The following is a 17,497-nucleotide window of genomic DNA, read 5'->3' on the forward strand; positions in this document are numbered from 1 at the left end:
ATTAAACTATCACTTTTTGCAGATGACATGATGGTATACTTAGAGAACCCCAAAGACTCTGCTAAAAAGCTACTAGAAATAATTCAAAATTTCAGCAAAGTGGAAGGATACAAAATAAATCCACATAAATCCTCGGCATTTTTATATATCACTAACAAAATGCAACAGCAAGAGATACAAAGAGAAATTCCATTCCAAACAAATGTTGAGAGTATAAAGTATTTGGGAATCCATCTACCAAAGAAAAGTCAGGAATTATATAAGAAAAATTACAAAACACTTGCCACAAAAATAAAATCAGATTTAAATAATTGGAAAGACTTCAGTGTTCTTGGATAGGCCGAGCGAATATAATAAAGATGACAATACTCCCCAAACTAATCTATTTATTTAGTGCTATACCAATCAGACTCCCAAGAAACTATTTCAATGACCTAGAAAAAATAAAAACAAAATTCATATGGAAGAATAAAAGGTCGAGAATTGCAAGGGAACTAATGAAAAAAAAGTCAGAGGAAGGTGGTCTAAGTGCACCTGATCTAAAGTTATATTATATAGCAGCAGTCACCAAAACCATTTGGTATTGGCTAAGAAATAGACCGGTAGATTAGTGGAACAGATTAGATAAAAAGGACAAAAAAGGGTACATCTATAGCAATCTAATCTTTGACAAACCCAAAGATACCAGCATTAGGGATAAAAATTCATTATTTGGAAAAAAAAACTGTTGGGAAAACTGTAAATTAATATGGCAGAAATTAGATATGGATCCACACTTGACACCATATACCAAGATAAGTTCAAAAAGGGTCCATGCTTTAGGCATAAAGAGGGAGATAATAAATAGATTAGAGGAACAGAGGATAGTCTACCTTTCAGACTTGTGGAGGATGAAGAAATTTATGACCAGAGGAGAACTAGAGATCATTAATGATCACAATATAGAAGATTTTGATTACATCAAACTAAAAAGTTTTTGTACAAACAATACTAATGCAAACAAGATTCGAAGGGAAGTACCAAATTGGGAAAATATTTTTAAAAGCAAAGGTTCTGACAAAGGTCTCATTTCCAAAATATATAGAGAACTGACCCTAATTTATAAGAAACCGAACCATTCTCCAATTAATAAATGGTCAAAGGATATGAACAGACCATTCTCAGATGAAGAAATTGAAACTATATCCACTCATATGAAAGTGTGCCAAATCACTACTGATCAGAGAAATGCAAATTAATACAACTCTGAGATACCACTCACTACACACCTTTCAGATTGGCTAAGATGACAGGAACAAATAATGATGAATGTTGGAGGGGATGTGGGAAAACTGGGACACTGATATATTGCTGGTGGAGTTGTTAAAGAATCCAGCCATTCTGGAGAGCAATTTGGAACTATGCCCAAAAAGTTATCAAACTGTGCATACCCTTTGACCCAGCAGTGCTACTACTGGGCTTATATCCCAAAGAAATACTAAAGAGTGGAAAGAGACCTGTGTGCCAAAATGTTTGTTGCAGCTCTTTTTGTTGTAGCTAGAAACTGGAAGATGAATGGATGTCCATCAGTTGGAGAATGGTTGGGTAAATTATGGTATATGAAGGTTATGGAATATTATTGCTCTGTAAGAAATGACCAGCAGGAGGAATACAGAGAGGCCTGGAGAGATTTACATCAACTGATGCTGAGTGAAATGAGCAGAACTAGAAGATCACTGTACACTTCAACAACAACACTGTATGAGGATGTATTCTGATGGAAGTGGAAATCTTCAACATAAAGAAGAGCCAACTCACTTCCAGTTGATCAATGATGGACAGAGGTAGTTACACCCAGAGAAGAAACACTGGGAAGTGAATGAAAATTTTTAGCACTAATATCTGTCTGCCCAGGTTACATGTACCTTTGGAATCTAATGCTTATTGCGCAACAAGAAAATGGTATTTACATACATGTATTGTATCTACGTTATATTGTAACACATGTAAAATGTATGGGACTGCCTGTCATCAGGGGGAGGGAATAGAGGGAGGGGGGCATAATTTGGAAAAATGAATACAAGGGATAATATTATAAAAATATATAATAAATAAAAAATTATACTTTGATATATTTAACATGTTTTGGTCAACCTTCCATCTTTGGTGTGGGGAGGGAAAATATACAACAAAAGGTTTGGCAATTGAAAATGTTGTAAAATTACCCATGCATATATCTGGTAAATAAAAACCATTTAAAAAAAAAAGAAAAAGGAAGGTCTGCTAAAAAAGGAAACACTTGAGCTGAGATTTGAAAGGAGCTAGAATTTCTACAAGATAAAAGAGAGTACGGAATATATTCTAAGATTCCAGAATGAAATAGAACCTTTGGAAAGGTATAATAATGGGAGATCGAATAATATGTACCATGAATAAAAAGAATGAAAATAAAAACAAAAACAAACAAAAAAAAAAACAAAACAAAACAAACAAAAAAAGAAATCCCTTTTTATGTCACCCAAGAGAAGATCCATTGCTATGCTGTGCAATGGTACAATTTGATGCTGGCTAACACATTTATATCAGGGATGTCATCTAGAACACCAAATACCATCTTTCAAGAGCCAACTCATTCTGCCACAAATGGGTTTTAAATGGTTCTCTTACATTTGCTTCCTTCAAGACAGTCATTTCTACCCACACTTCAGTGGAATTCAAAAAAGTTTGAGATAATTTCTGAATCATCATATTTTTTGTTTATAATGCCAGCATTTAAATACAAGAATGGCCTTTCAATCATCCCTCTTAGAACAAATGACCATTCTCACAGAGGTGTGCTAATTTATATGCTCTTGGAAGAGTTGTTTCTGAGGACGGCAATCCACTCTGATTGCTTAACAACTGATGAGAAAATGATTATTACAATGAGAGGCTGGGCAATATCACAGTGAAGATGTTCAGTTACATGATGTGGGTCACTTGACTCCTTGGTCAAAAAGACTTATCAATTTCCCTATCACCTGAATGACAAAAAGGAGAATTAACACAATGTGTAGGAAAACATCCATTACCCTAAATATAGGACTTCTTTTACTGTCTGTCTAGATCTTAGCCTGGGTAACATCTTGGAAAGATTTCTTACAGTACTTGATTTCCGTAAAATGTAAAAGAAAAGGAAAAACAAAAACAAAAACAACCCCCCCAAAACTTTGTTCTGACTAAGTAGTTAATACATGAAATAATTGCTTACAATGTAGTCTAATAGATGATAAAGGTCTCCAGTTTTAATCTATTATGTGCAAATAGAGTCAAAAGAGCCTGCTGCCTTCATTAAGACTCTGGGCAGATGTTGGGTTTTCACACTTTGACTATTGTAACATTATGAGTTTGTGTGTTCTCCTTTGAATCTTTGCCTCAAGCAATAGTCCTACTTTAGAGTTTTGGGGACAATAAAGATCCTTGGTGGGGCCCAGGTTTATTTGTCAATCTTTATTTAGATTCTGTCCACGAGATGCAGGAGGGATTTCCGGAGAATTGTTCAAATTCATTAACTTTTGAGGGTGGCCAGTTCCATTGTAGCAAGCATCATGCCTTACTTATCTCTAAGATCAAGGAAGATCACCTGGAGATGAATCTGTTGTCTCTCCACTTAGTCGAGCTTTAAGTAAATTCATCTTCCAGATACAATGCAAGGGAAAAAATGCATGATACCTTTGGGGATAATATGGTTTTAAACAATTTCTCCCTAGGCATGAATGCAATGAGTGGAAAGACCTGTAAATGTTATCATTTGAAAGAACAGTTGACATCAAATTATATTTGGTAGAGGTTCTCGAACATTTAAATTGGATAAAAATTAAATTGTACTAGTTAAATAGAGCTAGCCTCACTAATAACTATAACACATTGTGGAATATAACACATTCCTTCTCTAGGAATTCTTACTTTATTTAGAGATGGGTTTCAGTTGGTGAGATCTTACTAATCTGGGGCTAATATTTATAAGTATTTTATAAATTTTGCCTGATGGATTAAGGATAGAACATTTGAGTATAGATTAAAAGCTCTCTCTTAAATCCAGATAACTCCTTCAGAGGCCTCACTTTTTGTTGACAAGATAATATGGTGAGTAGACAAATAAATGGACTTGGACTCAGGAAGTCTTAAGTTCAAATCATATTTCAATGCTTACTACCTGTGTGATTCTGGACAGATCACTTAACCTTTCTGTGCCTTGGTTTCTTCATCTGTTAACCAAGGAGAGGTAAGACTCAATTAACACCACACTTTGAATTTTCATAAACATTTATTTCAATCTCACCATTGCAAGCACTTTAACATAATTAATTGAATGTATGAATTGGAAGGGACCTCTGTGGCCTTCTAATGGCTTCCTCCCATACCAAAAACGTAAACCCCATTATGATACATTTGATAATTGACTCTCCTGCCTTTGCCCAAACACCATTAATGAAAGAAAATTGACCACCAATTCAATCTAATTTTGCAAAAGTCTCAAGTTAGGAAGAATTTCTTGACATCAAAATTAATTGATTTCATTTCAGCTTAAACTCTTATTCTTGTTTCTGAACTCTTAGGAGTAAACAGATCAAGTTGAAATTCTTCTCCAAATACTTGAATGCAGCTATTCCCCACTGAAACTCATCTTTAGTCATCCTAAACAATTCAAACAATTCAATGAAATGGAATCAAGAAGTTTTTATCATTTTGTTGGATACTTTTTTGGTGGATACTTTCAAGCTTATCAAAATTAGAATAAACTAATACATCAAAAGCCAATAAACAGTCAAAAATGTCTATGATATGATGCACATTCTACTTAATTCTGGGCATCCAACAAATAAAAAGAAAGCCCCTTTCCTCAATGAGCTTACAATCTAAAAGAGGAGACAAGGCAAAAGTCTAGACACGAAAATTAGGAATAAGCAGGGAAAAAATGGGACATGAGGGATGCCACTTTGTGTTCCTGGGAACTGAAATCAGTTAGGCCATCAGATGCAAATATGAGTTATGTGAGAGCCCAGGGCTGCCTTCCCTAAAGAAACGAAGTAGGAAGTGTGGTATTGCATCCTCCGATGCTGCTTTCAGTGGAGAGAGGAGGCTGAAGGCAGAAGCTTGGTGGTGAATTTGGAAGTCATATACTTGTTCTTGTTCTATGGGGTTCAATCCAGGCAGGGCAGCCTATGTAACGATTTTAAAATGTCATCCAGTACTGATTACAAAATGTCAGGTATGAACTGAGTAGGGAAGCATAGAGATGAATGATGCTATTTTTATATTTGTGCTTCCTTACATGAACGTTTTGTTGTGGTGCCATTTTACACAGTTGGCTATTTTGAACCTACTTCAAGTAAATTCTTAGATATTTAAAAACAACGTGCTCTCTTATTATCCTTCTGATCTGACATTTATCACTGGTACATTTCAACTTATCTTTGGTCTAATGTTTTGACCTGTTAAGGATCCCGCCCTTATGAAGTGTGTTAGCTACTCCTCTCAGCTTTGTGTCATATGCAAATTTGATAAGGATGCCATTTCTGCCTTCTCAAGTAGCCAAACACTGATCCACATCCCAATCCAGAATGCAATGAAAATACCACACAACTAATCTGAATGCAGTAAAAATACCACACAACTAATCTCTATGCAGGGCTTTAAGTTTTCAAATACTTGACAGATTTTCTCTCATTTTCTAATCTCAACTTGAGAGGCAGGTCCAAGTGATAACCCTGTTTTACAGGTGAGGCAAAAGAGGAGTAACTGAGGAAGAAGGAGATTAAATGGGTTATCCCACAGCCACTAAGCTCTTGAAGCTAAATGTGAACTTGAGTTTTACTGATTGTAGGTTTATTCTTCTATTCATTATGCCCCCAATTATAAATATTCATTAAATCTTAATGGAAAATACTAACTATATCCCAATCCAACAGATCAATTAATTCAGATACTTGGTTTAATGTTCTTTTTTAAAAAGTAAGTACATTCTGGGATAAGACCTCACTAATTAGTATGGCAGAGACTGGGCACTGACCCACATGAAACACTCCATACCAAGAAAAGGTCTAAACGGGTTCATGATTTAGACATAGTGATATTATAAGCAAATCAGAACAACGAAGGATAGTCGACTCTCCAGACCTGTGGAGATGGAAAGAATTGGTGACCAAAGAAGAATTGTAGTCCATTATGAAATGAAAATAGTCAATTTTGATTACATTAAGTTGAAAAGATTTGTCACAAAGAATATAAGGGAAGCAAGAAAGTGGCAAAGGTGGGGGGATTATATTCAAAGATTCTGATAAAGGCTTCATTTCTAAAATATATGCAGAACTGCCTCACATTTATAAGAATTCAAATAATTCTGCAAATGATAAATGGTTAAAGGATATGAAAAGACAATTTTCTGATGATGATATTGAAACCATTTCTGTTCATATGAAATGGTACTCTATATCAGTATTGTTTAGAAAATTGCAAGTTAAGAGAACTCTGAGCTATCACTACCAATATGTCAGATTGGTTAAGGGCAGAACAAGATAATAGTGAATGGTGGAAGGGATGTGAGAAAATAAAGACATTCATACATTTTTGGTGGAATTGTGAATTGATTCAGCCATTCTGGAGAAAAATTTGAATCTATGCCCAAAGGATTATCCCACTGTGCATACCATTTGACCCAGAAGTGTCTGTACTGGATCTGTATCTCAAAGAGATCATTAAAAAAGGAAATGGAACTACATGTGTAAAAATCTTTATGACAGCCCTTTTTGTAGTGGCAAGAAACGGGAAATGGAGTGGATGACTATGAGCTGAAGAATGGCTGAAAGGCTGAATAAGTTGTGGTTATATGAATGTTATAGAATATTGGTTTCTATAATAAGTGATCAGCAGAACTTGAACTAATGGTAAGTGAAATGAGTGTACACAGCAACAGCAAGATCTGATGCATGTGGCTTGTGGCTCTTCTCAACAATGAGATGATTCAAACCAGTCGACTGATAATGAAGAAAATCAAAAACACTCAGGGTGAAGACTGTGAGGACTGAGGGCAGACCAAAATTTAGTATTTTTACTCTTTTTCGTTGTTGTTTTCATGCATTTTCTTTTCTTTTTTTCTTTTTCATTTTGATTTTTCTTGTGTAACATGATAATTATGAAAACACACACACACAAACACATGGAAGAATTCTACATCTTTAACATTTATTGGATCGCTTGACATCTAAAGAGGAGTTTGGGTGAAGGGAAAGAGAAAAATGTGTAACACAAGGTTTTGGAAGGATGAATATTGGGAGGTGGAGCCAAGATGGTAGAGAGCAAATGCAACTTTCTGTGACCACCTCTGACTTTCAAACCAACAATAGATTGAACTTCTAAACAGGTCTTGGAATCAAAGAATCTACAAACAATTGGAGTACAACACATTCCCAGAAGAAGATACCTTGGAAGAACTTCAGAACAGGTCTGTTTCAAATGGGCAGGGGGACAGTCTGCCCACCCCAGACTACAGTAAAAGGAGACTGGAGAAAGGAACTGCAGTGGGAAGTCAGAGCTTTGAAGCTTCCACACAACTGGGAATTCTCCTACCAACCTCTTAAGCTACTCTGTCCCAGTTGCAAGCAAGTGTTTTGGTAGATTTGCCAAATTTGGCAAATTTTAAACCAAAGAGCCCTGGAAGAATGCTGGACCTAGCCATCATTACCTAACACTGGAAATCAGCAGAATGGCCCATGGCAAATTAAAGTACCTGCTGCTCTTTTGCATTGAACAGACTTCAAGCCTTAAAAAAATGACTAAAAAATCACAAAGAACTCTCACCATAGACAGCAATTATGGAGAGAGAGAACAGGCTTCAAATCCTGAGGTTCCTAATGGCAAACCAACTCCAGATGAAACCCCAAATGGAGAAATGAGATGGTCTTCATTTCATAAAAGAGAAACTAGAGATGTAAAGGGGATAAAATTGGGAAACGAGGAAAAAGGCAGGTACAATAAAGAAAATTACATCTTCTGAAGAGGCAAAGAAAACCTATTATAATTGAGGGAAAGAAGGGAGGGGGATGAGCATTGTGTAAATGTTATTCTCATCAGGTTTAGCTCTAAGAGAACCAGGTTTAGCTCTAAGAGAACATATTCGACATATTTGATTTCACAGAGAAACTTGTCTCACCTTGCAGGGAAGTGGAAGGGAAAGGGGGGAAAGAAAGGAAAAGACTAATAGAATGGAAAACAGGAATATTAGGGGAAAAGTGTAAAAAAGAGGCACTCTAAAGGGGGAGAACTTTGAGGGAGGTAGCCATCAAAAGGAAAATACGGGGTATGAGGAAAGAAAAGAGAAAAGCATTATAGGGTAAATAAGGTGGCAGGAAATACAGAATGTTATTTTAACTGTGAATGGGAATGGGATTGAATGAGATGAGGTGAGATCATTCAAGACAGTTGTGAAAATCGAGTAACACTTCATCTACTTCAGAGTTTGAGTAGGCCTGAAGGATTTTGAGCATTGATTCAAGGGCATAATTGAGTCCCCTTCCTGCCATCCTCCCATGACACAATTTCCTCCCTATTTCAGTCAAATATGGGCAACTATATACTTATTGGTCAAGTTCAATTTCATGGGTAGATCTTGTGTTTAGAATGTAAGAGTCTCAGCCAATGAGGATGAGGGTCAGTGGTGGGAGGGGGTGTTTTGCATTAGGGATTAAAAGTGCCATCCTGCCCATAGGAGGCACTTCCTCTCTGCTATTGTCTGCTCCAAGGGTGGGACCTTTCCTGAGAATATACAATACACTTTGCTTTATTCTAGAGATCTCTCCAGCTTTTTTTTTTTTTTAATTAAATGGTGACCCCTCACCATTTCTGTACCACACAGGGTGAACTTCCCCATAAAATGGAAGTGGATAGCAGACTGGATTACAAGCCAGAATTTTACAATATGCTCACAAGAAACACATTTAAAGCAGAACAATTCATATAGAGTGAAGGTAATGGGCTGCACCAGAATCTATTGTGCTTAGGTGAAGTTAAACAAACAAACCAAAAAAAAAAAAAAAAAACCAAACAAAAAAAACAGGGGTAGGAATCCTAATATCAGATCAAGCAAAAGCAAAGATAGATCTATTTAAAACAGATAAGGAAGGAAACTATATCTTACTAAAGGGTACCATAGATAATGAAGCTACATCAATACTAAATATATAAGCATCAAGAGGTATAGCATTCAAATTCTAGAGAAAAAGTTAAGGAAGATGCAAGAAGAAATAGATAACAAAACTATACTAGTGGGGGATAGTGGGGGATTCTCAACCTTACTCTCTCAGAACTAGATAAACTAAATGACAAAATAAATAAGAAAGACATTAAGGAAGTAAACAAAATGTTAGCAATGTTAGGTATGACAGACCATTGATTGGAGACAATTGAATGGAGTCAGAGAGGAATTGACTTTTTCTTCAGTGATTCATGGATCTTTTGCAAAAACTGACCACGTGTTAGGGCATAAAAGCCTCAAAATCAAATGCAGAAGGCAGAAATAGTAAATGCATTTTTTTCAGATCATGAGGCAGTAACAATCACATGCAACAAAAGGCCAAGGCAAAATAGGCCAAAAATTAATTTGAAACTAAATAATGTAAGCCTAAAGAATGAATGGGTGAAAAAACAAATCATAGGCACAATCACTAACTTCATCCAAGAGAATGACAATAATGTGACAACATACCAAAATTCGTGGGATGCAGCCAAAGCAGAAATTTTATATCTCTAGAGGCTTACTTGCAAAAAAATAGAAAAAAGAGAAGATGAATAATTTGGGCTAACAACTAAAAAAAAAACCTCAATTAAATACCAAATTTGAAATTCAAAAGATACAAGGGTGATTAATAAAACTGAAAATTAGAAAACTATTGAATTAAGAAATAAAATGAGGACTTGGTTTTATGGGGAAAACAACAAAATAAACCTTTAATTTGATTAGAAAAGGGAAAGAAGAAATCAAATTGTTAGTTTCAAAATGAAAAGCTAAAACTTTCCACGAATGAAGAGGAAATTAGAGCAATAATTAGGAGTTATTTTGCCCAACTATATGCAGATAAATTTGATAATGTAAGTAAAATGGAAAAATACCTGCAAAAGCAAAGATTGCCCAGGATAACAGAAGAGAGAATTATTCAAGTAGTCCCATTTTAGAAAAAGAAATAGAACAAGTTATTAATCAACTCCCTTACAAAAAAATCTCCAGAGGCAGATGGATTTACATGTGAATAGTACCAAATCTTCAAAGGGCAATTGATTCCAATACTATATAAACTATTTGAAAAAATGGGGAAAGAAGAATGCCTAGTAAATTCCTTTTATGACACTGATATGGTGCTGATTGTTAAACCAGGCAAGAAAGAAATAAAATTGTAGACCAATTTTCCTAATGAATATTGATGCAAAAATCTTAAATCAAATATTAGCAATGAGATTATAGAAAATCATCCCCAGGATAATACACTAAGATGAAGTAGGATTTAAACTAGGAATATAAGACTGATTCAATATTAGGAAAACCATCAGCATAATCAAGTAAATCAATAACCAAACTAACAAAAATCGTATGATCATGCAGAAAAAGCATTTCATAAAATCCAACACCCATTCCTATTCAAAACACTGGAGAGTATAGGAATGAATGGACTTTTCCCTGAAATGATCAGTAGATATATTTAAAACTATCAGCAAGAATCCTATGTAATGGGGACAAACTAGAACCATTCCCAATAAGATCAGGAGTTAAATAAGGATGCCACTATCACCATTACTATTTAATATTGTATTAGAAATGTTAACTTTGGCAATAAGAGAAGAAAAAGGAATTACAGTAGGTAATGAGGAAACCAAAGTATCACTCTCTGCAGATGATATGATGGCATACTAGAACCCTAGAGAATCAACTAAAAATGACTAGAAATAATTCACAACTTTAGCAAAACTGCAGGATACAGAATAAACCTACATCAATCATCAGCATTTTTATATATTACCAACAAAGCCCAGAAGCAAGAAATTCCATTCAAAATAATTGCTGATAGTATGAAATAGAACTATACAAACACAACTACAAAACACTTTCCACACAAATGAAGTCATACCTAATCTGTTTGAAAAATATCCAGTGCTCATGGGTAGGTTGAGCAAATATAATAAAAATGACAATGCTACTTAAATTAATCTACTTATTAAGTGCCATAGCAATCAAACTCCCCCAAAATTATTTTACATAACTAGTAAAAATAGTAACACAGTTCATCTGGAAAAACAAAAGGTGAAGAATTTCAAGGGAATTAATGAAAACAATGCTAATGAAGGCCTAGCTATACCAGACCTAAAACTATATTACAAAGCAGTGGTTATCAAAACCGTTTGGTACTGGGTAAGAAATAGACTAGTTGCTCAGTGGAATAGGTTAGGATCACAGGATAAAATAGGTAGTAAGTATAGCAATCTAGTGTTTGACAAACACAAAGACCTCAGCTTTTTGGATAAAAACTCAATATTTCACAAAACTACTGGGAAAATTTAAAACTCGTATGGAAGAAATTAGGTCTTGACCCACACCTGATACTACATATCAAGATAACATCTAAATGGGTTCATGTTTAGACATAAAGAGTGATATAAGTCAATTGGAGGAACATAGGATAATTTGCTTCTCAGATCTGTGAAGAAGGAAAGAATTTGTGTCCAAAGGAGAACTAAAAGTCATAATTAAACACCAGATAGGCAATTTTGATTATATTACATTAACAAGTTTTCTATAAACAAAATTAATACAGACAAGATCAGAAGGGAGGCAGTAAATTGGGAAATCATTTTCACATTTATGTGTTCTGATTAAGGCCTCACTTTTAAATGAGGCCTTAAAAGTGAAACTGATTTTCAAATCATTTTGTCACAGTGGCAACCCTCGTCATAGTGGCAAGAAACCGGAAACTGAGTGGATACCCAATCAGTTGGTGAATGACTAATTAAGTTATGAATGTTATCAAATATTATTGTTATATAAGAAATGATCAAGAGCATGATTTTAGAAAGTACTGGAGGGACTTACATGAACCGATGCTAAATGAAATTAGCAGAACCAGGAGATTACTGTATACAACACATCAATATTATATCACAATCAATTCTAATAAACGTGACTCTTTCCAACAGTGAGATGATTGACGCCAGTTCCAATGATTTTGTGATAAAGAGAACCATTTATACCCAGAGACAAGACCCTAGAACCTGAATGAGCATCACAACTTAACATTCTCACTCTTTTTGTTATTCACTTGCATTTTCTTTTCCTACTCATTTGCTTTCTTTTTGATCTGATTTCTTTTGCACAGCAAAAAAATTTGTATCAATATGTTTATACATATTGAATTGAAAATGTTTAACATATTGAACATGTTTAACATATTTAATTGCTTGCCATCTTGGCGAGAAGATAGGGAAAGGAGAAGAAAATCTGAAACACAAGGTCATGCAAGGGTCAGTGTTGTCAAATTATCTGTGCATATGTTTTGAAAATAAAAAGCTTAAAAAAGATGAATATTAAAAACTATTTTGCATATATTTTAACATAAAAAGTATTATCAAAAACAATTGGTTTAGGACAAATTTCTTAAAAGTTTCTTGTTCTGCTCTCATTTTTTTCATCAGAAATAAATGAAACTAATCTGTTTCAATTAATGTCCATTTTCTTCCCTGAAAGATAAAGCTCAATTTAGCTGGATAATTGATTCTTAGCTACAATACAAATTATTTTGTCATTTGGAATAGCAGGTTCCAGGCTCTTTGATCCTTTAAAGTGGAAGCTTCTTTCTGGCTGTTTGCAGTATTTTTTCCTTGGTCCAATAATTCCAAAATTTAGCTAAAATGTTCCTTGTAGTTTTCATTTTGGAGTTTCTTTCAGGTGATTGATGAATTCTTTCAATGGCTATTTTACCTTCTGATACTAGGACATTAGGGCAGTTTTCCTTGATGATTTTCTACAATATGATGTTTAGGATTTTTTTTTTCATCATAGTTTTTAGGAAATCCAATAATCTTAGATTATCTCTCCTAGATCTATTTTACAGGTCAGATGTTTTTTCAATTAGGAAATTTTCTTTTTTTTTTTTTTTCTTTTTCTATTTTTTGACTGATATTTGATATCTCATTCATTCCCATTTGTTCATTTGTCATTTTTAGTGAATTATTTTCTTCAGTTACTTTTTTAGCTCCTTCTGTATTTGGGTAATTGAATTTTAAAATTTTATTCTATATATTTTTTAAATTTCCATTTTCTCCATTTCCATTTCTCTTTTTTCAAGGAACTGTTTTCTTTTTCTATGCTATAAGATCTATTTTCTAAAGAATGATATGCTTTTTCCATTTCTTTAAATCTATTTTATAAGGAGTTTTCTTCAAATAATTTCTATTTCTTTTCCCAAACCCTCTTGGAAAGTTTTCATTTCCTTTCCTCATTTTTCTTGTTTGAAGATTCTTATTGAATTCGTCCAGGATATCCCTGGGAGATGGGGGCCAATTCACATAAGCCTTTGAGGCTTCATCTGGAGATGCTCTGCTTTTAGTGTCCTCAGGGTTTAAAAATGTATACTCTTTCTCCATAAACTATAGAGTTCTTTTTGCTTTTTTACTCATTTTTTAAAAGGTCAAAGTCTGCTTTTAGGGCAAAGGGGAGATTTTCCAAGCTTCTTCTATAGGCAACAGTCACTGCCTCAGTCAGTGCTGACTAACTTCTGGTGCTGGGTGGGTATGGCCAAGTCTTGATCTTCTGGGGTTTAGGGACTTGCTATTTGACTTTGGAATTTGTGTTGAATGTTTTACAGCTAATCTGCTGATCTACTAGCTTACAATCAGGACAGAGTAGCCAACACTGCCATAGATTCCTCCTGGTAGATTGCTGGAGCACAAAGCTCACACTACTCTAGGTTTTTTGCATTGCCCATACTCAGGTTTCTATGTGACTGCTTGTGCTTGGCCTGCCTTCCTTCATGCCCAATTGAAACAGACCTTTTCTGAAAATTTTCTAAATTATATTTGGCTGGAAATTTGCTTCACTCCAAATATTTGTGGGTTCTGTCACTCCAAAACATGTGCAAAGGCTTAATGTGCTGTTAACTTGAGGGATATGGGAAGATCTCAGAAAAATTCATGTCTTCTCCCACCTTCTTGGCTTAGGGAACATTATTGTTCTATAAGACACAATCAGCAGGATGATTTCAGAGACTTGTTGAGGCCTACAGGAACTGATACTAAGTCAAATGAGTAGAAACAGGAAATTATTGTACATGGCAACAACAATATTATAGGATGATCAATTCTGATGGCTATGACTCTTCTCAACAATGAGATAATTCAGGCCAGTTCCAATGATCTTGTGATAATGAGAGCCATCTGAACCCAGAGAGAGGACTGCTGGAACTGAATGTGGATCATAACATGGCATTTTCCCTTTTGTTGTTGTTTGCTTGAATTTTATTTTCCTTCTGGTTTTTCTTCCTTTTTGATTGTGTGTGTGTGTGTGTGTGTGTGTGTGTGTGTGTGTGTGTGTGCGTGTGTGTGGACAGCAAGATAATTGTATAAATATGTATGACTATATGTGATATACATATCTTGTTACCATGTTTAATATATACTGGATTACTTTCCATCTAAGGAAGAGGGACGGGGGGAAGGGGAGAAAAATTGGAATGCAAGGTTTTGCAAAAAGCAATGTTTAAAAACTATCCTTGCATATATTTTGAATATAAAAAGCTGATATATTTTAATATAAAAGAAAAAAAAATATTTTTTATAAGGACACAACAAACAAAAATGTTTTATATATCCTTTCTTGCCTTACTTCCCAACAAAATGAGAACTACATATGAAATTTCTTACTGGACCACACATTAACCCTACCAAAGTTTGGTTCCATTAAGTCAAAAGTTAAAATCTGGTTTAAAATGTCTAAAGTTTTCTAAGATGAGACTGAAGAAAAGTCAGAGCTGATTGCTGGTAGAATAAAGGAAGACTGATAGAAAAGCAGTTGGGAAATATGGAATTAAATTGAGTATTTATGGAATGTGTACAAACAGGAAGAATTGAGGAAAAATGGAAGAACTTAGCAAAAAAGTACTTGCTTTTCTTAAATCCTCTTACAAATAATGGCTGAGATTAAATTTTAGAGCAGTGGAAATAATCAAAGTTGCATTAAAATCATAGGGCAGTCTGAGATAACTTTGGAGGACATTAGCAATGATATGACCTACTGGGATAATGATTTGATCTGATTGAAGTGCAGACAGCCAAGAATAGTGACTGCCTATTCAACAAGAACAAGACTTCAAGGAAATTAAATCTGTTGCAATTTTAGTTTAGAAAGGTTGATCCCACAGATAGTGTGGGGATTGGGTGGCTGATGTGGAGAAGATTTTGGAGGCCCTCAAATTCAAAGCCCAGAGTGCTGACAGTTGGAGCTCTCTGCAATGAAGGAACAATAGGATGAGGCCCTGCTATTTGTCATTTGCAAAAGAGTAAAGTTTTAGTTTGAAGGCAGGGGAATTGTAAGGGTTAAAAAGCCTCTAGAAGCAAAGAATGCAGTTCAAGTCATGTGGGAGGACCTGAGGGATGAGAGGTTCTGAGGCACAGGCCAGTCCTATGTGGAGGAGGGGCATAGCCCCAAGAGACAGTGTCTGACTCCAGGTACCACGCCTCCCTCTTTAGTGCTCTCAAAGCCTAGCACGCCTCCTTCCTTCTTCTTGGGCCAATCCCATTATGCCAGGTTCCTAGAAGACCTCCTCCTTTCCCCCATATCATCAGTGGGGTATAAATATGTACTATCTCAGAATAAAATTCTCTTTTGCTTCACCCCTACCTTTTGGTGGTCTGTCTCTGTGGGATCCGGGTTGGGGCCCAAAGACGGGTAAGTGTGGCCTAGCCGTGCCGCCGATGGACGGGCATTAAGAGTAGCTCTACGGGAGCTACCAGGTTAGAGTAATCCATAGGGGTGTAACAGAAATAAATTGGCTCTTCCAGTTGCCTGAGACACTGCAGGGGTACCAGAGTGCTTGGGTATTAATGCTGGGTTATCCTCGTCAATGTCAGGAGTGGAGGGGAGTACCTCAGACCACTTATAGAACAAAGCATGAACTGGAAGAGCACTGACCACAGCTGGTCTCAGATTATAAAAAAAGTGGAAGGAATAGTAGGCCCCCTTAAATTCATAAAACAACAACACAGAAAAAAAGGAGTCTGAGATATACCTTACTCTGTGTGGCAAAAGCCAAGTATAACATAGTCAACAGCCAGAATACAGATTATCAAAAATGAGTAAAACTAGAGAAATAATCTGGCCATGGAAAACTACTATGATGTTAGAAAAAAATCAGGGTACAAACCAAAGTAGTTTTCCAGAAAGCTACAAAGAAAAATTTTAAAAATTAAAAAAGTTCTTGGAAGAGGTTTAAAAGGACTTTAAAAATCAATTAAGCTTCAAATAGTGTGAATCCTGCTCTCTTCTCCCCTGCTACTACTTTGTCTTTTGTGTCTCTTCATGTGATTAAATTCATTTCACTTTACCCCCCTTTTACTCTTCTCCCAGAATCCCTTAATGGTGGAATTGTTTTATTTATCTATTTCTAAAAATATTATTGATTTAAACTAACTTATACCCACACACTGTTTCTAACTGCCCTAATAAAAGATACAATTCTCAAAAGTTAAAAAGTATCATTTTCCCATATAGGAATGTAAACCTTTTAATAAAATGAGATAATATTTTCCCCAATTTATCCTTTAATGCTTTTTTGAAAGTTATGTTTATAGGTCAAAATTGTTTAGTTGTGATCATTTCAAGAGAAATGATTGAAAAGTCCCTTATTTCATTGGAGGTCCATCTTTGAGCTTGAGAGGTAATGCTGAGTCCCAGTGGGGAGTTGAATCTTTGTTGTACTTCAAGGTCCTTTTTTTACATTTTTTTACAATCCTTATTCTTTTCATTGAATGTTTTCTTTGCAGGTCTAAAAGGCAAGTGATTCTTTTTAGTGTGAATAGTACTTTCAATTTTAAGTAAAATACATATAAAATCAGTTATTGGATCAGTTTAACACATATATGTATATACAGTTATATAACAATCATATACTTTTCATATTTCTAATCAATCAAAAAAGATACAGAATACAACAGCAATTAATTTCTTAACCATAATTTGAATAAATGATTACCTTTGCCTCTTGACAAGGTTTAAAAATAAATTATTAATCTTTATCTTTTTTTGGCCGCATCTTTTTTTTACACTTGCTGTGGTTATCTGCTTTCAGGGATTTTCAACTCCACCTTTGTCAATTCACTAGGAATGAAGATGTCAGGTTTGATCTGAAATTCAAGAAGTGTGAGGTTTAAGACTTGTAAATGATTAGTGCAGGGAACTTATAGAAAAGATGTGTATCAGAGAGTTGCTAAGAGACACAAGAAT

General features: G+C 35.0%; 1 long non-coding RNA gene across 1 annotated transcript; it reads right to left on the bottom strand.

The window, feature by feature from the left end:
* Nucleotides 1–16,739: 16,739 nt before the first annotated feature.
* On the bottom strand, nucleotides 16,740–17,488 carry LOC141544656 (uncharacterized). Its single transcript, XR_012482737.1, has 2 exons — nucleotides 17,247–17,488; nucleotides 16,740–17,039 (listed from the first exon to the last, which is right to left on the bottom strand). It is a non-coding gene; the product is annotated as an uncharacterized LOC141544656 (long non-coding RNA).
* Between the last annotated feature and the right edge of the window lie 9 nt (nucleotides 17,489–17,497).

The sequence above is a fragment of the Sminthopsis crassicaudata genome, chromosome 5 (genome assembly GCF_048593235.1).
Source record: "Sminthopsis crassicaudata isolate SCR6 chromosome 5, ASM4859323v1, whole genome shotgun sequence".
NCBI lineage: Eukaryota > Metazoa > Chordata > Mammalia > Dasyuromorphia > Dasyuridae > Sminthopsis > Sminthopsis crassicaudata.